Source organism: Saccostrea cucullata, unplaced genomic scaffold, assembly GCF_032062105.1.
Source record: "Saccostrea cucullata isolate Sc308-1 unplaced genomic scaffold, CSIRO_AGI_Scuc_v1 ctg468, whole genome shotgun sequence".
NCBI lineage: Eukaryota > Metazoa > Mollusca > Bivalvia > Ostreida > Ostreidae > Saccostrea > Saccostrea cuccullata.
In genome coordinates this window covers 463,043-480,515 of record NW_026926068.1, presented here as the reverse complement: position 1 = coordinate 480,515, position 17,473 = coordinate 463,043, and the positions used below count along the sequence as shown (strand labels likewise).

At 34.3% G+C, this 17,473-nt stretch overlaps 1 protein-coding gene across 8 annotated transcripts in view; it reads left to right on the top strand.

The window, feature by feature from the left end:
* LOC134270668 (plasma membrane calcium-transporting ATPase 2-like) overlaps positions 1-17,473 on the top strand; it is a 53,717-nt gene that overhangs the window by 147 nt on the left and 36,097 nt on the right. For 5 of the 8 annotated variants that reach the window (XM_062752911.1, XM_062752909.1, XM_062752908.1 and 2 more), the window contains exons 2-3: positions 8,902-8,974; positions 14,418-14,439. The gene's annotated coding sequence lies outside the window, so the exon portion shown is untranslated. Of the gene's footprint in view, positions 1-552; positions 577-7,327; positions 7,499-8,901; positions 8,975-14,417; positions 14,440-17,473 lie in introns of those variants that run through there. The other 3 variants (XM_062752906.1, XM_062752905.1, XM_062752907.1) reach the window with 3 other exon arrangements.

Sequence of the window (17,473 nt, the reverse complement as noted above, 5' to 3'; positions counted from 1 at the left end):
ATATGCAAGAAATAATTAAATTAACATGATTAAAGAAAGAAAAATGGTACCTGCCTGGAAAAGTTAGTGATATACGTCTGCATGGAAAGTTGGACGTACGTCACTGTTAGATGATCTGTACAAGTGATTGGCAGTGCTTTCTTTTTATACTTACGTCTATAGTCTATATTAATAAGGACATGAATGAACGAAAGTCAGGAAGTAAATGAGATAGTTTGAGGTTCACTGTTAGTAGACAACTCTGGTTAACCAGCGCACTAACAGCTCTGACAAGCCATATACGTCTGAGAAAGTGAATTCATCCAGAAAAAAAAAAAGTTGTAAGTTGACAGTACGTTCCCCATATAAGGATTTTCTGTTTTTACGGCAAAAAAGGTCTGAAATAGTCATAGGGAATTAAAGGCTGCCTGCAACTCCCACCTCTCCCCCAGGGATTTGGCCATTCTTGGAGATTTTGGATGGATTTTTGACGTTTTAATTATCAGTTTATATCTCTTTGTGCAAGGTTGTGGATTGTTGGTGGTGATTTTTTTTTTTTGCTGTATGGGTGGAAAGTCTTGAGAGGCAACATATTGAGTAAGTCATTTTATTGTGAATGTTATTTTTTGTTACAATGCTTCTTTTTTTTTTCAGTTGAGGCAATTGATCAAGGAGGAGTTGACACAATTTTGATATATTTTTAAAATGTGCACTTGAATAGGCTGGATCAATTAAGTACTAAATATATATGAATTAATATAAATTTAAAATAGTGTTAATGATTTTTTTGTAACAAGAGCAGTTTCCAGTGTATGCTAGAATGCATAATTAGCAAAGCTTCAATTTACATCACATGTTAAAAGAAAACAAATGTGGGCATATTTATAATTCAGAATGCCACTGACTTAATTTGAAGTATTTTAAATGCTTATAATTTTGGTGACAACCAGAACATGGACTTGAACATAACCTTGTTTTTCAAGGGGAAGATTCTCAATGAGGACTTTATAAGTGTTAAATTACCCTCTATTGATTTTAACAATATATAGTCTCGCAAATACAGCAGAATTCTTCACAGTTCAAAAGAGAAATTATTTCACCTTAACCTTTGGTGGCAGTCGATAAAAATCAATAGAGCCCTTGACAAGGTATTTAGTTAGGCCTAATTATTCATATTCAGTGTGTATACAAATCTAAAAACATCTACGGTCCCTTGTGTACTTCATAAATCTAAAACGGCATTGTACGACTCATTTGTCAAGCTTTTATATAATTATTTGCAAAACCTCAAAGGTCTATGCTAAATAAATAGAGGGGAGATGAGCTTTCTTGCTGACGTAAGCAAGGTTAAACAGAAATTTGTTTTTGAAACTTGTTTCCGTTTTAGATGACTTAACCACAACTAAATAACTGTTGGTTTATTTAAATCTTTTGCTTGTTTAAGTAATGATTAATGCACATATCATTAGAGCAAATCTGTGTTTCTGCAATTATCTTGTACATCTTGCAGCACAAGGTGTCTCAATAAGCTGGTATAACGGTATATAGAGAGTGTAATATTGTGGCTGTTGTCTGCAATTGGGAAATCTTACAACAGCTAGAGTTGGTCTTCAAAGGCATTCAAGGATGTTTCATGAATTAAAAAAAAATTCCTTCCCTGGTAGTGTAGATTCTAAAATAGTCAACTCATGGTCTATAGAATGGATTTCTTTCAGTTCAAACAGATAAAGGCATTACTGAAAGTCAATTCTGTTGGACTGTTAGTTTTCAAATCTTGAAAGTATTGGGGTTGTTGTTTGAATAGAGTGGTATAATTGCAATTGCTAGAAAGAGTACCAAAGTGTTCCATATATCTGAGTGTTACAATTTGTCTTAGCTAGATCTGTGAGTGAAATCCATGAAAGTCTTGGGGGGGGGTGCATTCATTAATTGTCATTTTACAATAACATGTTCCCTGAAATTATCTATAAACATATGCAACACTTTTAGAGAATACGATAAAAGATTGCCAGAAGACTCTGTTCATAGATTGGAGTAACATTATCATGGCTTTCTCTATAATTTATGATCTCTCCACATGCACCAAATAATGTCCTAGCTGCAGGGTAGCTCTCCCCTAAAAATTAGAGACCATCCATCTCCCTAGCTAATTCTATTGGGCAGTCTTGCCAGAGGGTTTCCGATTCAGTAGTGAGTACAAATTAGAATGGACACGTTACTGTGTAAACTATTAGTTATTGATTGGCCGTCTCCACTGAGAGTGGCTAGAACCGCCATGTCTGACTGAGCCAGGGAAAATGTCAGAGGTGGAGAAGAGGGGACTCCGGTTTTTTTTTAATGTCGAGTCCCGATATTTACGGACCGCCCAATCAATACGCTGGCTTTTGTTGGTAATAACCGGTGGTGGTCGCAAATCTTAATTCAAGTCTCGTTTTTTTTTTTTCTTTGTGACCGTGTCTCGTTAGCATTAGAAAAGAAAAAGAGAAGTGTTTGAGGGATCTGTCTAGAATCATTATGTCGTGAAATGTTAAGACTGTGTGCAGTATAGATTTTTCTCTAGAGTTTCTCTTGTTTTCTGGTATGACAGATTAATTTATGTAAAGATGGTGATATGCAACCTCGGTGATTTATTTCCTGATTGTGACCAAATTGATTGGTGTTTTTGCAATATACACTGAGGGAGAGAGATAGGGAAGAGAGAGAGAGTCTATGGAGAAGAAATCAATTTACTGTGAGTTATTAGAGATAGCCCTGATAAATTTCCATATGACCTTTTCTCTCCTCTTCTAGGTCTTCCGACCCTTGTCAGAGGACAGTCAGGAATAAATATCAGAAAGTGTTTTCTATGTATGGCTTTTATTTATGATAGGTGTGATTATCAGATATGAAGGCTGGGCATTTTGATGTCCTTTCACCAAACAGTGATAATTTAAACATCATAAATCTTACTAATAAGAAACACTTAAATAGGTTCTGTCATAAAAATTTTATTTCTTTTATAGAGTTTTTAAATTGGAAACATTTTTGAATTCAGGGTACGTTGATTTTGAGTCTGTGATCGAAGATTTTTTTAACTTTTGTCTACTATTGGTTTTTAATTAAAAGAATTATATTTGCCTCCTAAGACAGTTGAAACATTGACATGAAAGTTGAAAACAAATGTCTGGTGTAGATAAAGTGTGCACTATCTAGAGTCTTGAAGGTGTAGGTATGATAGGTTGGTCATAACAAGTGTGCATATATCTAGCCTAGCTAAAGTCAGCTACTCTAGCTTCTACCATCCTAAATGTATTCAAAATTTTTATTGTTTCATTGTCCTGAGATATTTTTACTTATTGAAGGAAGATAAATCTTGTGTCCTCCTTCTTGCCATATAACTAATTAAGGCTTTCAACGGAGGGTATATTTGAGTTCAGAGAAGTATTCTTTGTATATTTTATTACCTTTTTGGTTGTTTTAATGTTGTTTCCTCATTTTTTCATGTAGATCAATTTGCGTAAGCAATGGAATTCTGGAGTTAAACAATTATTTAAAGTTATAAAACTTCATTAATGCCACCACTGAGTCTGTATTTGTTGCATTTCTTTGTCATGATCAGGACGATTAATTAGTCACCATCAAAGCCTTTTACTTCATCTTTAGTGTTACAGCATCACACCACTCGAAGTATCTTCCACATAATGGAACTCGGCTATTAAATTGATGAACGGTACAATTCACTCGGGTTGATAGTTCTTTTGATTTGGTTGACTGTTTTTTAGTGCCACAGATTAATAACTTATGAATAGGAAGAGGGGGTCTTAAATTGGAAGAGTTTGCGGGAATTTTGATTTAATGTGGCTACAAATGGATTTCTCAATTAAGTTCACTAGATCTCTATATAGTTTTTAATACACAGTTTGCGTTTTTCTGACTCGGGGAATATTGATGCTCCAGGCCCAGGATGAAGGTTGGAGGTGGAGAATATGGTGTAGGGATTTGAATCATTATTTTGCCATTTCTGAAATAAGAGGGGATTTACGTGCATTATTGAGTAGTCAGCTGCGCAAAAAGAAATGTAAAATTGCAAAAGAAATTAATTTCTGAAACGTAATATTATGGAAATTTTTTGCTTTAATTTGTTGGAAAATCAGAGAAAATTTTCTTGTAATTTTTTTGGATTATTTACCATGTTTACACTTTACACTAAATTAATTGAAACAAATTTTGTTTGAATATTAAATTTGATCGTGATAACGTGCACACAAGTTTAATAATTCATATTGTTGTGGCTTTATATCTTGATCAATTCGGTAGCTTTAAAGATCAGCATCATGATCAGTGAAAATATGTACAAACAATTTTTAGAAAAACTAATGATATACAGTTAATTTATGGTCATTTTCTGAATGTTAAATATGATTAAATGACAAGGCATTCCTGTCAATTGGCATTAAAGTTGATTGAAAATAAATTGATTTAGAAGAATAAAAGATGAATTAATGATGTTTTGTGAAATTTGTAATTTAGACGTTGTCTGATTAGTTTGTTATTTTAGAAAAGTAAGTAGTGGCTGTGTATATTGATTATATTCTGGTTAACCCCTTTCTTACGTATTACATGCACTAAAATGTGGTAGATATTTGGGTTTGGAGTTAACATGTATTTTGCATTGGGTTTCACAGCTTCACATACTGGTACTCAGTGTGTGTTTGTAAAGTACACGAGGATTAACATGGTTTTTCATCATTGAAGATTAGAAACCTTTATAGATAGATGGTATTGGGTCAAAGTCATAATTAAAAGCCATATGGATCAAAACACAGTTTTCCAAAGCAAGAAATTTTTATGGTCAGTTCTAAACCTATTTATTACACTTGAAACAAATGAAGTGGATTAGCACCCCACCCCCCTCCTTTTCCAAGAGCCAAAAATTATTTGGTGAAAATTATTGTGTACAATTTAAAAGTGGACTCTTAGTATACTGAGACATATTATAAAAGTTTCATCCTAACTGCATCACACTGAACTATGTAACAGTGACGTATGACGCACGTGTGACACATTAGAGCAAGTGTTAACATGGGAGAGATTAGTCACACTATAGTTGATGTATTAATTTATTCTCTGTAATCAATAGTCAATACCAGGATTACATCATATCATTGCCATTCCTCAGTGGCACCAGAAAGTCAAAAGTATGTCAATCTTGTGAGGTCATTTTAAATAGAGGTCAAGTTTCATTTTCTAGGTCAAAGGTCAAGGGGATGCATTGCTAACAAAGATGGCTATATAGTATGTCACATAGTTTTATCAATTTATACAATTGTCTTTTAAAAAGTTAATAAGTATTTATTATTTTGCATATGATTTTTCACGGCACTGTGAATCGGATAAGATCATACTGTATACAGGGTTATTTTCGCCCCGCTTTGTTTTCGCCCTTTCACATTTGCAAACAATTTTGCCCCGTTTTAAATTCGCCCATTCACAGTTTTGTTTAAGAAATTATACTGTATACTTTGAATTCGCCCCTTTTTAAATTCGCCCAATTGAGGCTAGGGCGAAAGGGGCGAAAATAAAACGGGGGTGAAAATTTCCCTGTATACAGTATTAAGATATATGAAAGCCTTGTACACGATAAACAGTGCCCTAGCTTCCATCCCCCTACCCCTCCATCCAACCCCCAAAAATGCTTGATAATAAAAATTATGTTTTTCAAGGATAAATCGGAATACCTTTCTTCCTGATAAGTTAATTAAAAATCTATACCTGACATTAAGCAGCATTTGTGCAATACCAGTTAAAACCAGAGAAAACGAGATTTATAATGAGAGAAAAGTCTTTATCCTGTTATTAATGGGGAAAGTTTCTGTGAAACGTAAATAAATCATCTTGAAAAAATGACCATAAATTATATTTATGTATACTTTCATTTTATTGTACAAGCATTATCATGATTATTTTGGCATGTCATTTGAGTGAAATAGGTTTACTTGTCATATTCCTTGCTCATATAAAATTGGTTTTAATGTCATTTCTCCTTGCACATAAGAAAATTGTTTTCTTACTCCTCTTTGCACAAAGCAATACTCATAATCTCAACTCTGATAGCACATGAAAATTATTGAGAGATATATTGTTTATACATAAAGTGAAGTTTATCTGGCCAATTGCTTGGGAGATCTATTAAAAGCATTGATTATTTGGCTGAGGGTTATTTTCATTCCGCCTTCCAATGGAGCCATTATTTGTATCAATTCCGAGTCGAGAAATCAATGTAAAGGAGAGAGGAGGCAGTATAGTTACAAATTAGTCATGTTTGATTGAGACATTTTACACAGAAGAAAAAAAATTGATAGAGGGCTTGCTTTAGTGAGTCACTATTTGATTTGCTGTGACGTAAAAACATTTTAAATACTGTCAGATTTTTCTTCATTTATGTATAGTCTCTCTTGAGTTTTTATGATTGAATTGCTTTTAGTCAGAACCACGGGATTAAACACATTAATTTCTATTGACTTTTAAAATCTTGTGAGTTTTGACACCATCTTTAAAGTAGCTAGATGAAAGAAATTGGGAGAAAAATGGTCCATATATATTTAAATGAAACCTGGATTCTGAGATAATTCTATGATCTTTATAGTTTGTATATATAGTTGAGATGTAACATAATTACTAAGTAAGTACTCAGTATTACATTCAATGAAGAATGCTAAATTGGACCATAAAACACACATGTATGAAAAACATTGAAACTCAATTTATAGCTTAATTCGTTAGGACCCTCCTGGTCCAGGTCCCAGAATTTAAAGTGTGAGAGCCCAGAGTCTGAGTACAATCCATCTTATTGCTAAGTAATACAGGTATGTAAAGTTTATAGCTATATAGCTATCACCTGTTCTTACAGTCTTGCATTGTAGCATTAGCTTTATGATGTAAAAAATAAAGCCTAGATTTCTAAATATTCCAATATAATATATACACCAGCGATAATGTCAATATTCAGGCTTATTTCACTATATCAGATATGAATTCTTTTTTTTCCCACAGCTGTGTGGACAGTTAATATACATACAGATGATAAATGAACAAAAAATACAAGATCTAACAAAAAGAGAGAAAAAATAACCAACGGTAACAGACATGAAAAAAGCATATTGTGTTGTCATGGTGATGGAGGATAAGTTTCGTACCTTTTCACCATTATGATATTAATGAGCGATTCTGTTGGTTTATTTATATAAAATGGGGGTTGGCTGCCAGATTCACGTAGGAATTAGCATGTGTGCTTGTTCTGGAAGTCTCATTACACATGTTACACACACACACACATACACATTTCTTTTGTAGTGCCAAGGATTCTCATGTGTACATATATGCCATCATTTAGGAGGTTTTCTTTTCTTTTTATTTTCATGCTTGTTCAGCAGGCACAGGGATGTTTTTTTCTTTTATTCCCACACGGAATTTAAAGCTGCATAGGATTTCTGTCTTATGAGGAAGTGAAAATGGATTATTAAATGATAGATTATTAAAGGTAAGGGAAACAGTGTCTTAAATTAGCCATTGAAGTTTTATACGCCTACTGACAGAAGGAAGCATAATAATTTATGTAGTATGATTATTTTAAGTAGTGTTAAATTATTATTAGAAATGTGTACTATATTACCCCTACTCCTCATCCCCAATTTCAAATGATTACCATCCCATTCATATATAATGGTCCATTTTCAATCTTTAAAAAAATAGTGAAATCACATATTGAATCAGATGTATTCTTGTCTACTTGCATGATGGAGAAATGCATGATTTTCAAATTTGAAACTGCTTGTAGTAAATGATATACTGTACATCAATTTCAGATGAATCCAACAGGTTGTGTGAATACTCAATCTCCTGTCCTATGATTGTATAGTAATTTAAAGTTTACCTTTGTATCAATTTTAAACTCAAGTTACTAGTAAATGTACACATTTTGTAGCAAAAGTATATTGACAAAAAGTTAATTTCACTGATGGATATTGAGCCTGCTATGTGAAGTTTTCTTTCAAATGTCCACACCTAAGTTTTCTTTCAATGTCCACTCCTAAGTTTTCTTTCAATATCCACTCCTCCTCTGTCCTTTGGATCCACCCCTACCTCTTTGCTTACTTGTCCAAAGTTAAACTGAGATGCAGACTACAGAGTGTAATGGTATAGAGGATGTAGAATGTGGTAATAAGAGAGTTCCTTCATTGATTATGTTGCATAATTGATGCTTATTCCTGGCGGGTCCCCGGAGCCTCTGTTTGGATTAACTTAGGTAAAAATCCCACACCTCATGGAATACCTGATTGTCTGTGTCAAGTCCTTTGTAAGAGATTCACCAAAAAGACTTGTTTTTTTGCATCCATCAGCGTTCATCATTGGGACTGCTTCACGGTTGATAGAATTGTATTGACTGATCACGGGGATGTTATATATAGAGGCGGTATAGAGGAGAGTGTGTGTGTGATTTTGTACAGATCGACTTTGTGTCTGGTGATTACGTTTTAATGATATGGTGATTATTCTTTGATGTGGGAGAATTTCTGACACGTGTCTGGTTATAGTTTGGAATTTGTGTGTCGGGACCTGGATACATTGCCAAAACCAAAAAAAAGATCAGTGGCAGTCTTGTGCATCTGCTGGGCAAGTCAAACGACCGCCAATACATCGGTTACAGATTGATTAAAATTGACACTAGTTTATTGATCAGGCCACCATATTACTGTGGAATACACAGTTTTACGCTAACGGAGAGAGAAAAGAAAGGGAGAGAAAATGTACAGTGGGCCTCAGTGGCAAAAGCTAAAGTGTGTGTATTGATTGAGAGGGGAGGGAGGAGAGAGAAGGACACTGCTTCAAGGTTACAATGTGTGCAGGCATTTCTCCGTGACCAATCTGTGCTTCTATTTATAGATAATGGTGGCCCCATGTGATGGATAGTGGATGCTGAGCGATAGAGAAAATCACAACAGATTTATTTATTTAGGTGAGTTGCTTTTATTTTTTATCCCCATTGATATTTCGGGGTTGATGTATTTAACATCCCCATGGTGAATCAGTTTTCCTCCGATATATTTTAAAAAAGAATTTACTTGGCCAGGAAACGGTAGCCTTGTGTGAAACAGGGGCTTTATAATGTTATTTCAGGCACTGGTAGGGGGTTCCTTTGATGAGGTTGGATGCTGAAAATGTCAGATTGTTTGATAAAAACTCCCCTGTTTTCTGTTGGAGAGCAGGATTGTAATTATATATTGTTCAGTAGTGAGGGGATTCTGCTATGGACTTAGCTTATATGCAGTGTTGCAAAACAAATGTTTTGAGCAGAGCCCACAGGTTTTGAAGGAACTGTGTATATATAAATATATACTTGCCTATAAGTCAGATTTTTGGGAGTTAATTAAATTTTGATCCAAAACTCTTTGTCCAGCGTATTGTGTGTTTGTTTCTGAAAGAGACAATAGTAATTTTGTAATAACATTGATGATAATGATAAACATTTTTAAACTTAATTGAAATGCAGGAAATAAAGACCTAAAGCTACCTACCACATGTGCTTACAGACTGAGATAATAAATGTGTATTTTTCAATTGTTAATTAAAGATCAAAGATTTTTGGAAAAAACACCCATTTTATAAGTGGAAAATGGCACCATTCTCCAAAAGAATCTGAAAAAATACAACTGATAAGAGAATTGACTTACAGGCTAGTATATATAGGTTATTTAAGGTTAGTGCCAGTTGATAGCCCGTTCAGTTAATCCGAATGTTTAATTAATGATAATCTCCTATGTAGTATATGTATGCATTTACCTGACATCCTTAAAAAATTTCGCTTGCACCAAGTAAAACAGATTATTTTTTTTAAGCGCAGTTCCTGTGTTTATATTCTTTTTCCCCTGGAGTCAAAGTTTATTATTGTGATAAAGTCAATAGTCATCATTACTGTTTGGTAAATATTTTCCATATCTAATTGAAATTTAGTCTGAGGACACATTAATTCAGTTCACATATTGGAAAACAGTTGGGAGTTGGGAAATTGATTTGACAAAACTTCGGGTTATTTATGTTTTCATCAGCATATTGGATAAAATTGGATAGTTTAGCTGCAAGGAGTATGGCAATTTATTGATTTCAATAAATCTCAATTTGTGCTGGTATTTTGTAAAGGACTTGTGTAACAGAGCACAGTTTTCTGCCCATCAATGTCTTGTGTTTCCCCAATAAAGCTGACAACTAGCAGCAACATTAAACATGGCTTATTCCACTATAAGACTCCAAACTACCTCTTTAGATGCAGAAAGCCTGAGAGGAACCAGAGGGCCCCTGTTAGAAATTTGTTGTGTAATGTTTATTCCCACTAAAAATTCTCATCTCGGGCTGGAAATTGGTTTTGACAAGAACACTGAAGTAAGCATGGCACCCCGGAAATCTTGTACACCTAGGGGGAAACTAAATAAACAAGGCCCTTTTCTAAACATTCCAGTATTAAAAAGCTCTTAGAGTTCAAGATTTCCTAAGAACATGAAAACATGGAGGCAGGAAGAAGCGGGGATTTCTTTACACCTGTTAGAATCTAATGTGAGATAGGAATTGTGCTCAATTGGATGATAAACACCTAATAAACACACATGTATGTGGGTCTATTTGCCCTGTTAAGTGCTGATGACCCAAGAAGCAGTTGCCTACCCCTGTTATCATTTGAATCTGAAAAGGTTAAGTTAAGCTTCCTCTTCAATTTGATTTTAACATTGACCAAGTGTTAGGTGCCAAAATGTAAATTTGTTAAATTATCGGTGAATATAATGTGAAACTGAAGTCTGGCAATTGACCTCCATGAAAGGTCGGTGGTAGATCAGTAAGACCCTCCCCCCTTCAAACACATACGCACACAATTTTTGCATTTTAAGTGCCTGCTACTGAGAAAATTCAACATGGAATTTGTTTTTAATGTTAATTTATTATCAAAATCTAATTTATTTGAAAATGTGTACCTTTGCCATAGACAAAGATATCAACATTTGAGGAATATATATGAGTCACATAAGTACAATCTTGACAATTAGGGTGATTTATATTCCACCTGTATTGGTAATCAATTGTGGACTGATGCGTTTAAACATCGAATTAACAATGGGTAATTAAAGTCAGGTATTGTGAATAACAAATTATTTATGTTGTTTAAGATAACAATGGTTATATATTTTGTTTTAATGAGGTGAATAAAAATTCCTTTGACCCTGTCTCCCCCGCAGATATTTCACCATGAATCATCTGGTCATAAATTTTATTTTATTGGGTTGAAATACCAGTTTTCAAATCTGAAAAAAAGTTGCTTGCCCTAATTGCAAATTTGCTGAATAAGTCTGTCAGCCAAGCTGAAGAAATGTTCATTTATTGTTTGGTCATATTTTTGTATACACTAAAACTTTTGTGTGCTTGAGGGAAAGAATATCCTTTTGTCTCCAATAATTTACTTTGAGAAGTATGATTGTGTCCTGTCTTCTAATATGATCTCCTAAAAATTAAATAAGAGCTAGGGAGGGAAAGTTAAAGCTGTGTGTATATAGGACCCTCACCTCACAATTAAAAGCTTATAACATGTATATGTATAATGAAATCCCCAAAATGGTTTCTTAAAGCTTTGAGAGGCCATACTAGCATATTGTAGTCCTAAAACAACTTACAAGCTAGATGTTACAAACACCAATAGTTATGGGCAAAGAAGAACTTGATGTGCTTACTATAGCATTGTGCTGATGGAACTGAAGGGAATCCAGTAGCTCTACATAGAACAGTAGATAGGCTTCTGTCAAAGCTAATGGGGATTCTGAGTGGGCCCGATGCCAAATCTACTATTAACTTGCACTGCTGCACCAGTGGAATTGACCTCATTGCCAACCAGAACTACAACTAATACTGAAAGATAGCACACAATGCTGGTTAACCCTAGTCATTGAGGACATTGTGCGAAGGAATGCAATGTACTCGGCAGATATGGGAGTGTTGGGGGGGGGGGGGCGGGTTGAGAAGGAAATGCAGAAAAGCAATAAATGAGGCCCAAAAAAAGTTGAAAAAAGTATGTCAAGCATGGTTGAAATTTTTTAGCTGACATGAAGATTTTGGCAAAGGTTGTATAAGTCCATCAGAGAAATGAAGTGTTTTGGTTATGTATGGAAATTTTTAAGAGGACAGGTGAATGTTTATCCATTATAAGTATCAATTTCAAAATTGTAGTGTGGAGACAGTGAGTCATCAGAGAGGTCAATATTGAAGATGTCAGAAGTCGATTGAGATGCAGAATCAGGGACTTGTGTAAATGACAAACCCTTGGCTTTAAATTGGGTCCTCATTTGAAATGAGACCCCATGTAGGCTGTTTTATTAGTCGGGAAAGGCCAAAGAAATATATAATTTTCAAGATGCACCTTGCAAGCCATTAAATCTGATTGCGCAATCTTATTACTGCTGGGCTGCATGCAGCTAACAAAATGTCAAGGTGTGCAAATAACTGCAAATAAAAAAAATCAGGAATTAAATGCAAGATATGATGATTATGTTCTTGACATTCTAGAATATTCTTGCCACAGTAAATCTGGTATTGTTAATGAACTAAGACAAGGTTTGAGCAGTGTTGTGTTGCCTCTGTGAATTCCTCCAGCGAGCAGAAGCCATCAGTATGTAATGTACTTGTTGTATCTGCTGTCCTCTGCCAAGTGTTTAGGATGCTTGAGTGAACTGGGGGCTCTCATCTGCTATCATTAAGTCATTCTTTCCCTATTTTTTTTGCCTCACTAAGAAGCTAATACACTGACTTCTAAAGGAAGATTTGGCAAAGGACAGATCAGAACCATGACAGTCAAATTCACTTTTTGTTTGTGATACTTCTTTCTTTTTGCCTCACACTAGGAAGATTTGGCAGAGGAAGGGTTTGAACCATGACAGAGGGATTCACTTGTGAAGTAATACAAAAAAGGCCTAGAAAAGAGTTACCTTGTCAGGTTGGATAAAAAATTTTGCTGCTGAAGACATTGTAATGGCTTATGCAGTGTCACAATATAGTAAATGTGTGTGAGGCAAAGTTATTGCTCAATTTTTTGTTCATTGGTTGTGGGATGGGAAAGTAAGGAGTATTACTGTTTAATCTTGTAGTATTTTTCTAGCTTTCAACATGTTCAAAATTAGACTTTAATCAATTCCCCATGGACCTTCTAAAAGTGTTGCATTGAAAGTTTGATATAGTCATGAAGGCTTGATAATCAGACATTGAAAATCAGCAGTTGATTGCATTTGTTATTGAATTGGGATAAAAAAAAAAATGTTAGATCAAATCATTAGACATTGGACACAAATTTATGGGGAGAGAGAATAGTTTTGCTCAAGAGATTGGTATATGTAGTTATTGCCCCTTAGTATTTTGAACTTGCTAACATTAAATTGATTTTATATTATTGTTGTTGTCTGACTTTGATGATATTCATTCTTTTTCATAAAATATGCATCATGGTGTATGTGTTTGAAATAAAATCATTGTAAATGGTACAGTAGGACAGAGACTCATTGTTTTAAGGTTCAACGGCCCCCCTGTTAAGAGAGATAACTCTAACAATGATAAATGACTAAATTTGTCAAGTTAAAGACTTTCTGTATCAGATTTTTCCTTCAAGGTTAGCTAAAATTGTTTGTATTTTGATTTAATGTAGATTTGAAAAATCATCAGCAAGCCTTAGAGCAAATTTTTTTTTTCGAGTGACAGAGGGACCACGAACCTTGAAATTGCTTTTGAATTATGATCTGCACAGAGCATGAAGATTCAGAACCAATAAATACACATTAAAACTAACTTATTAGGAAGACACTGTCAGAGACCTTGAACCCCACCCCCCCCAACCAGAGATTTTTAATCAGTAAAAGAAACTGGATTCTTAAAAAGAAATTCTCATTAATAAAAATTCCTAAAACAAAATTTCATACAACTAAGTTTTGCTGAAAGTTCTTATGCTAAAACAAGTGTGATATTAAACTATGAAAAATTTCAAGTTGCAGACAATTTTCTCGCTTATGTTATTATTTGCCAACAAAATTTAATTGCCAGAAACTGTCAAAAATTAAGTTTAGCTGAGAAGCTTTTAGGCATTAACACTTGTTCATAAGCTATGTGGCTGGAAAAAAAAATGGATCTCACACACCGTCCATGATAAATTGGTGTGACTAATTAACAAAAAAGCTGGGAAATATGAAACACTTGTTTATGGATGCTACAGTGGTGTAGTTCTGCAGGGAATCTTAAGCCTGAGGCCGTTGAGTTCAGCAACATGTAAAAAATTATTCTAGATAAGACTTAATGAATGTTCTTTGATCTCTGGAAGAATATTTGATTAGAAACAAATTGTTGTGAAGTATTAATGTGTTTCTCTTTTTCTTCTTTTACAGGTAATTGATGGATAGAGCACAGGTAGGCTATCTTTTGTTCAGGAATGCCAAGAACTCTTATTGATGTTTTCATGCTCTTTAAAACTATTGCCACCATCAGCAACTTACAAAATTTATCGAAGGAAAAATGATTACTCATTTATATAAGAAATCTAATTTATGGGGGGAAAAAGAGAGAATGACTTTGCTATAAATCTTAACTTTATCTGCATTGGTTGGAGTGTCCATTGTCTGAGAGTCTGGGTGTGATCTGTGCTCCTTCCTTGGTTTTCTTCTGACTAAAATATTAAATGTTGGTATTGCTTTGTAAGAAATAAATTTGAAAAGGTGCTGATGTGAAGAAGAAAATTGCTGCTGTCCATGAAAGTGCAAAGAAATTCAAGTACCGTATGGACAATACAATAGAATATTGCACTAATGTCATAGACTTACAGTTGCATACAACATCACAACAGAACATTCAAATGGTTGGTTAATTCTAACAAAAACTTTTATTTTCACATGTTTGTAATTTGTACATTACGTGACATATGATAACTCAGAAAACTCCAAACAAATTCATATTGGGAAATGCATTAAGCAGATCTTTGCACTTGCATGCAACCGTGTAGCATGGAGAGGGAAAAAATGAGGAATTCTCTGATTTATGCACGCTGGCAGCTACTTCAGATAATGCCAGACTTATGGCTTTTTCTTTTGACAACAATAATCTTGTAATTTAAACCCATGTTCAATAGAGAGAAATGTTTTTGTTTTTTTTTATTTTTTCCATGGAGGGAAGTGTCAAGGTCACAGATTCTGCTTGAAGAGATTGTAAACTTGGTTAAGAGTTGTATGTTGTTTGTCAACCTCTCTGCAATTGCTCTGCAAAAAGTTTGCATAATAATGTTACATTTTTAGGGTATACACTAAAAAACAGAGACACCGACATGTTTAGGTGTTTGAAAAAAGGTCTTGACAGGGGGTTTTCCTGGCTTGTTTTGGCCGGGTCTGTTTACCGGCCATGGAAAAAGGATGATCAAGCATTCAAGGACATTTTGGATTCTCAAGGCTTTTTTTTCACTTTAATACACATTGCTGAGATCAAGTGGATTGTATTTTATGGAGAGGAAGTAAATTTGAGTTCATTGTACATGACATTATTTAATAAGCTTGGCTATAGATCAAGATGTTTTTTGATTACACATTACTTTGGTGAGACACATGTTAGAATTGCAAGTTCAAGGTGTAAAATTTTTATGTACCCTCTGTACATGTGGTATAGGGAAATGAACTAAGTTTATTACTAAGACCTTCATGTCTAACTTGGTTTTTGGGAGTTTTTTATAGTTTGCGTCAACTTATAAATGGAATTTAATGGATGATAAGAATCAGTGTTAAAAGTACATGAAGGGGAGGGGAACACATTGAAAACAGATTGAGATCTGCTTATTGTTTCAGTGAAATTTTTGTGTAGGAGGGCTGGTGATCTGACACAGGATTGCTGAAGCTGCTGTGACTAATGTTAACTCCTTGATGAAGTTCTGATTATAAAGCAGGAAAGATTGGTGAAGGAGAAATGTTTACCTGTTGCTTGTGTGCATAATCAGGACCAACATCTACTGATCCAATATGATCAAAGGGAGGGAGCTTTTGTTATCTAGCAGTTAATTTAGGGTTCTTGTTGAAAGAGAGAATTGATATTGTGCAAGAATTTGTATATAATTAGATTTTTTTATCCCTATTGTAACAGTGTTCTGATGGAAGATTCTACTTGTCTGTCTCTTTCTAGTACAGGGAGGTCAAGCTAGCTCAAATGCCTTATATAACGGTATTTAGAGCTCTAAGGGGGACATCGCAGTGCCAATCCAATATATTTTTCCCAGAATAACTTGGGGCATTGATTTTCAAGTGATGTTTTATTACGTAAAGAAAAACTTTTTTGACATTTACTTAGTATTTGGTCGTTAGAGCATTTTTCTGGCATTAATAACCCTTCTATATTTGGATTCTGGACTCGGAGGCTTCATTTGCTGGGCCTTTTTTCTCATATTGATTTGTTCACTTAAGCAATCATATTTCTCATGGAAATGTATCCATAACATGCATTACAGTAAAAGATGGATAGACAAAACCCCCCCAGAAATTTTTGAACTTATAGGAAGGGCAGTAGTGTGGGGGCATATAGATAAGTAGAGAAGAATTCGGCGGGATAATATGCAGGTAACAATTGACATATATTTACATCATGAACTGGTAAATAAATGTTGTTATCATGCTTCTTCGTGTACTTCAAAAATAAGGATGATTTTAGGGTATACACATTCAAATGATAGGTAATTATTTTTCAGCGTTTTCTTCACAGTGTTATAAGATGCAATTATCTAAAATCATAGAAGTTTTAAATGTAGCTGAGTTTATGATTTCAGACCAAAATTATAGCTGTCAAAATCCAAACTTGAAATTATAGAAGGCTTACAAATCAAAACAAACATGAAGAAACAGCTAGGGTATGTTTGGTCAGTAGATGTATGTATTATTAATGCATCAAGATCTATATTTTGCTACAAGGGTTTTGAACTTGTTTGGACACTGAATTACCGTGATTGAATGACCTCTGTCACATTATAATAAGATGGTTGATTTTATGTCTGCATGTAACAGGCAGGCTGGAGTGTTAGATGATATGTATTTTCATCATTTATGTGGTTTCATCGGAGACATAAATAGGATTGTGTATTGATATTTGTGCTTTTTTTATTGCCTGGTGATTGTTGACTAGGATTCAAGACGATAAAACGGCTATCTTTCAATTGTCATTCTTCTCAAGGGTCATATCTGTGTGTATACATAGATTCATCATAATAGAGAGAGAGAGGTATGTAATATATAGGGTCCCTAAGATCAATGGGATACATACATGTAATGTGTATGTATGGTAGGTGTCTTACATGGTCATGTATTAGTGATTTCACTAGGGAATGTATATAGTGATGGATTAATTAACTCATTTGTGATGACAGATTGTAAGTTATTTTTCACAAGGTTGTGGTAAAAATTCTAGATAATGTAGTCGT